Below are 7,627 nucleotides of genomic sequence, written 5' to 3' on the forward strand. Positions count from 1 at the left end.
ACACTTTGTTGTGTTAATCAAAATCCCCTCTTACCTCCTGTATTCAGATTTCTAGAAGCCAGGTGACGGTCTCCCGCTTCCTGCACCATCCAGAACTAGGAAGGCATCTCCCCAGGTGCATCTACAAGGTGGTTACTGTGTCCCCATCCTTCCAAGATCCATACTCAACCAACTTATAGCACCCGGAGGAAAGCAGCCCTCTTCCACACAGCTCCAGCTGCTCCCCCTTCCAGCAGAACACGATACAGAACCTACAGAAAGCTGCAAACAGCACCAGCTGCCCTTCGTACATGCTGACTCTTCACTGATTAGGTAGAAAATGCAGGCAATTTTGGAAGGGCTTGAATAAATTCTTATGAGAAACATCCAATTGCAAAAGGTCCCTTCCTTGTATCTCAGTAGCATTTGTTCTTTGCTACTTTGTGATGTTCTTCCAATAAACTCTGCTTCAATGAAGCATTACACGCTGGCTAGCATGCTCTTAAGGATCCCACAGCAGAAGCTGGCAGGCTTTTGTTATTAATTACTTCAGATATCAAGCTCAGCATCTTAAAGCTCAGCATCTAAAAGCTCCATCACTGTATAGCACTTAAATAAATATCCCCATTATCAAGTGTATTTTCCACATCATCTGCAGATGCTGAGGATTGTCTTCCTATTACAGTTCCTTTGAAACTGAACTAAATTGAAAAAGGAAATAACCACCTTGTTATTGGTCCTAGCTGAAAACTGGACCTTAAGGGGAAGAGAAAAAAAAAGGAAAAAAGAAATTGAAACCCGCCACTAACAGTTAACACCCAGTCAAGCTTACCAGGAATGTTAATAGAAAAAACCTACAAAGGATCTATTTGTAAAAGTATGCTTCTGGCTTCTAAGACGGTCCACTCAATGTGCTGGAGGTGTACAGAATAGGAGTGACTAAGTACATCCACGCATCTATGTGTACTGCTTTCATGTTCGTGGGGCTAAATCCTGATCTCTAATTGCCATCACAGAAAGGTAGGTCTCACCAAGTTAATGAAATACCTCTAATTCTTACAGCTGCCATCAGGTGTCTTATCGAAGAGGAACTCATAGCTCACACTGAAGAGTTTCCAAAGCACATTCTTTCCCAGAGTTAGAAACAAGCAATCTGGCATGTCTCTCTGCAACTATTTGCAGAAACATCCTTGTTTAATTCAAATTCCTTTTGTATACTCAAAAAAAAAAAAAAAAAAATGATATCACTACCACCACTACTGCTACCATCAGACCCTCTACTAAATAGGGAATCATGCATGAATCACTAACAAATACAGAAAAGGAAACCTGAAGACATAAGCAAGGAGGAAAGTAATTGAAGACATTATCCTTCAGATATCCCAGTTAATCTTTTGGCTAGTAATTCAAAGAAAATACATATATGTAAGTTAAAAGCCACTCACAGCTGGAGTTCCGACTATTTACAATAGAGTTAACAACTTTTCTGAGACAATAATTTTGTATTTTGTATTCTGCTCTTTATCTGACATAGTATCAAGTGTTAGGGTTCAGTGCACAACCTCCAGTGGCCACTGGTTGAGCTTAAGTATAGAGATAAGCCTGTAAAAGAACTCAGAAATACATTAACAGACCAACTTCTCTCCAGAAGCAAAACAGAATTCCCTACCACTGCGAAAAGCTTATCTGTGTAAAACCAGAGTTCTCCAGTTGTAAAGGACTCCTGACCTACCAGAGAAATCATCACACCACTCTTACAGCATTTATGAACTCAACTTTTCAGTACAAGCACAGCACACAACCAAAAACTACATCTTCCATATCTACGACAAGAAGGCCACCACATAAACTTCCTCCCTAAAGAAATAAAATGCACAAATAAGCCACAGACAAATGTTAGTTCCTGAATTCCTATGGCAATGTGTCTGCATAACAACCAGAGCACAATTCACAGTTTAAATATCTGCTGTTGAGAGATTGGCTTCAATACCAAATACAGAGCTCAACATCTTCAAGTCCTGAATGGATGCTGAACGATCAACCAATCTACCAAACAGAGGAAATTATACAGCTCTTCTCCAAGAAATGGCAAAGTTCGATTCAGTATGCTGTTTAATCTAACTGTGGTTTTGAGATATTTTCACTAAAAATAATTTCATACACAAAGGACAACTAATGACAAATTCAAATTACCAACACTTTTATCAGCAAGAAACAAGACGAATCTATCGTGATTAGTAACAGGCAGCACACACTTTCGTGTTTATTTCTTTTCAACAACAGACTAACACCATGACAAAACCAAAACCTCACGTATGGTTTACTGTGAGCTGATAAATCCTCAACAAAATGAAAATCGTTGCATACCAGTCCAACAGCTAGCTAGTATTTGATCTGAGGCACAGTCAAAGAGTTCCTTTTGTCCTCTCACTTCAGTTAGTTTCTTAAGGGTCTCATTCTCTAATATTTATATATGCCCAGGGCACTTCTTTTTCCTTTGTTCCTCAGATGCATGTTCTAATTATCACAGAAGCAAGACCTCCAGTATGTCACTTCTTGTTCCTTTGTGAATTAAAAAAAAAAAAAGACAGTATCTATAATAGTTTGGGTTTTTTTGGTGTCTTTTTTTGCTGCCTGGTTGATTACGTTCATAAACATAGACTATGGGACTCAAGGGACTAATCTAATTAAGAAGTCAAATTGCTATGCTGATTACAGACACTCTTCTCAAACTTTGAAATTAAGAGTTCTCAGAATAATCACAAATCTTGTGTATGATTTCAGGAAACAGTGACACTTTTCAGTTTCATCACGTTGTTACAATCTTCATATCAGAAAAAGACTTACATGATGATTTTATTTTTTTTAATTTGCTTTCTAAGAGCACCTACAACCACTTTACTTACATGTCTGCAGTAAAAAAAATAATTTCTATGCTGTGAAATATTCTCATAGCTTGTGATTAAAATTAGGATGGATGCTTCTCTGTCTTGCTTTAAGGTTACATTTTTCCTCGTCCAAGACAGCACAGCAGCCCCACATTTAATGAAAAAAATTGTCTCTGCAATGAGTGGAATTAGCTGTCTAATTTCAAATAAAATTAATTCAGCAGACCTCTTTCAGAATTATTTAATAAGTGGGATTTCCATATAAGTCATTTACAAAGCCTGATATGAAAAACATTTTCACGGGTAAGCTCTAAAAACTTCACCAGACATGTAGGAAAAAAAGAAAAAAAAAAAGAAACTGCTGCCATGGAGCTAATTTTAGTTGAGCTAATACTCTTTCATGGAGTAATACGTAAGAGCTCAATGTTTTGAACCATAATAGCTCATTCAAACGTTTTCATCACCATCAATATTATCACCAAAAAGGAAAAGAAAAAAAACAACAAAAAACACCTAACTTTCAATTTCATATACATCTATATTGAAAATAAGTAGCCTGCAGTACAGTAACAGCATTTTAATCTTGGAATCAAACATTTGTTTTAAGTAGCTATAATGTAGTATATATATTCCAATGTAGAAGGTGAAAAAAAAAAAAATCAGCATTGATTCTCTAAACCCTCAACAATAAGAAATCGGGCCCAGGAGCTGAATAGTATTGATTAGCATTAAAATATCAGTCAATTATTACAAGATGTAATACACCATTCTGGGCAGACAATACTCTGAGCAAATAAATGCAGAGCTAACTAGCGCGTGAAAGCCAGCAGATACCTGAATATCTGAGACGGGGAGTCCTGTTAATTTCAATTATCATTTGACATTCTGCAGGCATCTGTACAACTGCCATCATACAACAAGAATCTGTAAGTACGTGATTACAATAAAGAGCCCTGAAGGTAGCAACAGTTTGGATTAAGAAAGAAAATTGAAAATACACAGTAATGGAATAGTAACAAATTTGAAGTATCTTGCATTGCCCTTTTCCTGTGAAATTTTCCTGTCAGACCCATAATAAAAGACCTGGGACATGGTAAATTGCTATTTCAATTGGATGACAACAGAGTATTAAGTTGAGCGAAGTTTTGTAAGTAGATGGGTCTAAGCTGTCAAGTTCCAGCGCAGTACTTGGTCTCTGACTGAATTTTGGTGAGACTGAGGATTTCAGTAAATCTATGTTTTTGGACCTAAATGTAAGAGCACAAAGAAGGTTTGTGTTATCAGTTTCCTCAATAGAATGCTGGCTCTGATCAATTATGGCATAGTAAGAGAGGCAAGAATGGACCGAACGACAATTGCAATGAGAGAGACCCGTAACTGATGAGCAAGTGCTGCACTGGGACACAAAATCACTTCATGGATAGCTGATTAGGAAACTGTAAGAAATAAACTTCCAAACTCAGTACTGAATAGCATGGAGGGTCCTGTTCAAAATTTGTCTGTTGAAAAGGCACTCTAATAACACACACGGATAGAATAACCCTACAGGATTTACAAGAGCCAAAAGATCCACTAGTCTTACGTGCAGCTTCCTAGAGAAATATGAAACAAGCAGAAGAGCTGATTAAAATGAAGATACTAAGAACTGCTAAAAGAATTGAATCCCTACAGACTTCATGGACACCATCAAAAGGTGCAGTATTGAAAACAGTCATAAGTGCATATCACTTATCAAAAAAGGTTTGATTAAGAGTACAAGAGAACTGACATGGACAAACAGGCCAAAGGAAAGCTTCCAGAAACAAGAAAATTAAAATGTAAAAATGTAAATTTTAAAAAAAGAAATACCATAAAAAGCTTAGGTTATATTCAGATGATGAAAATAATCACGCACCTCAATGAACTGAACAAACAAAACAAACAGGTGAAGAAAAGTTTGAAGAGTAACTCATAAATCAAATACTAAATAAATACTAAATCCAATCTCAACCAGAGATGGTTATCTGCCAGAACAGATGCAGCATTAGTTAATGACCAAAAGGAAAAAACCACAGAGGACAATAACATTTGAGTGACATGAAAACAAACACTTGTGTTGGCATACAGCATGGAAAGCAGACAGAAAACCCCTGGAAGCAGCCATTTGATCCCTCATCCAGTTTTGACATTCTCTGCCATTAACTAGCTTCAGCTTCCAAATATTTCAGGAGACGAAGTCAACTTCCAGAATTTGACAGCAAAATAATACTCATGTTAACTAATTGGTCTTCTGTTCTATTATTCACTTTAACTTTCTATTTAGTAGGGATAAATGTATCAGTCTTGATGGAAGAACAACTAAGGGCTGTCACTCAAAATCTACAATGGAAATAAGGAGCATCCCAAGAGCCTAAAACATCTCACTTCAGCTGTGCCACATAGCTACCAATGAATTCTGCAGATCAGATGAGTTAAAGACAAACTGTTACAGCTTGTCATAAAAGTAAGCCAGTGGTAAGGAGAAGAGATGCAACATGAACCACTGTGACCTCTGCCTTCTCCTGGGTAACTCCTTAATAATACATTAATTTCACAATTTCCTAAAATAAATGCATGCATGTGAAGATCTTGTAAAAATGTTGGACGAAATTTTATCACATTATTAAATGTTTATTTTTTAAGCAAAACGCTCAAAAGTATCTGATAATCTTACTCATTTTGTAAGCTAACTGCTGACCGCGAAGACTAAAAGTGTAGGCAGTTCCTTCTTTGCCAAAGGATGCATTACGAAAACAAAGAATAGTTGACAAAGAGCTAAGTTCTAATCTATTGAAAATTATAGCTAGTTTTAAAAGTGCATTTTTGCAGAAGTAAAAAAAAAATAATAATGTAAAACCATCTAGATTCTGCAAGGTTGGATTTTGGTTTAAGAAGAAACTAATGCAGAATTAAAGGAGAACACTAGTGTAAGCAAAGAGTACTCCTTTTGACAAGTGATGCTGCAGTGAGAACATTCCTGTCAGCCTCCTGTGATTGTCAGCTTTCCAGAAATTTTGTCATACCTTTTTACTTCTGTTGTAAGAAAAGTGATAGAATTTTACATCCAAAAGCAGAACTTAAGTTAGACACCTGCCTTACCCCCGTGAGCATGTGGATATTTGCTGTCAGGCAGTATTATACGCCCTGTAGTCAACTGACTCAGTTACAATTTCAGTTTTATACAGTTACATTTTTTCTTATTTGCATTTTTAAATAAAAGTAATCATGTCAGTTGGTGAAAACTGAGTGTTTTCTAAATAATGCTGCAAATATGTATCATCTGTGATGACAACACATTCCTCCACTTTTTTAATGGCTGTATTTGAATTCAGGTTCAGGCTCCCCCCTATAAGTTAGTGATAAACTAAAGAATGCTGAAAGACGATAAAGAAACAGATGTGAAGCTATTAGCACACGCAGCCAAAGGACCATCTCTTAATTGGAAGTGATTGTGAGTCAGGCTAATTATGACCTTGTTGCTATCACCAAAACATGGCGGGACCACTCCCATGACTGGAGTGCCGCGATAGATGGCTACAAGCTCTTCGGAAGGGATAGACAAGGCAAGAAGGGTGGTGGTGTGGTCCTTTATATAAAGGACTGTTTTGTGTTGAAGAACTTGCAGTTGGGAATGACAGAGTGGAGTTTCTATGGGTAAGGATCAGGGAGAAGGCCTGTAAGGGCGACATCTTGGTGGGGGTCTGTTATAGACCGCCTCATCAGGATGAAGAGTTGGATGAGGCATTCTATGAGCAGCTTGCGGACGTTGCGCGATCGCCAGTGCTTGTTCTCATGGGAGACTTAAACTTCCCTGATATATGTTGGAAATGTAACACAGCACAGAGGAAGCAGTCCAGGAGGTTTCTAGACTGTGTGGAAGATAGCTTCCTTATGCAACTGATAGGAGAGCCTACCAGGGGTGATGTCCTGCTAGACCTGGCTTTCGCTAACAGAGAAGGGCTGGTGGGAGAAGTGAAGGTTGGGGACTGTCTTGGGCAGAGTGACCATGGAATTGTAGAATTCTCTATTCTTGGAGATGTCAAAAGAGTGACCAGTAAAACTACTTTCTTGAACTTCCAGAGGGCAGACTTTGATCTGCTCAGGGCGCTTGTAGCACGGGTCCCTTGGGAGTCGCTTCTCAAGGGTAAAGGGGTCCAGGAAGCCTGGACGCTCCTCAAGATGGAAATCTTAAAGGCACAAGAACTGGCTGCCCCTGAGTGCTGTAAGGCGAGCCGTAGGGGAAGATGACCAACGTGGATGAGCCAGGAATTACTGTTGAGACTCAGGGAGAAAAAGAGAGTCTATGTCCTCTGGAAGAAGCGGCAGGCTACTTGGGAGGACTACAAGGGAGTAGCTAAGGTATGCAGGGAGGAAGTTAGGAAGGCAAAAGCCCAACTTGAACTAAGATTGGCCACTGCAGTAAAAGACAATAAAAAATCCTTTTATAAATATATCAATATCAAAAGAAGAACCAAGGATATTTCTCATCCTATACTTGATGCAGCAGGGAATGTGGCCACTGAGGACATGGAGAAGGCTGAGGTCCTCAATGCCTTCTTTACAACTGCTTTTAATAGCCAGACCAGTAATTCACTGGGTATTTTATGCCCTGATCTGGAGGTCTGGGACCCTACTCAGAATATACCCCCGGCGATTCAGGTGGAGACAGTCAGAGTGCTTCTCCTCCATTTGGACTGTCACAAGTCCATGGGATCGGATGGGCTACACCCTCAGGTGCTGAA

This window comes from Meleagris gallopavo, chromosome 4 (assembly GCF_000146605.3).
Source record: "Meleagris gallopavo isolate NT-WF06-2002-E0010 breed Aviagen turkey brand Nicholas breeding stock chromosome 4, Turkey_5.1, whole genome shotgun sequence".
In the NCBI taxonomy this organism is placed as follows: Eukaryota; Metazoa; Chordata; class Aves; order Galliformes; family Phasianidae; genus Meleagris; species Meleagris gallopavo.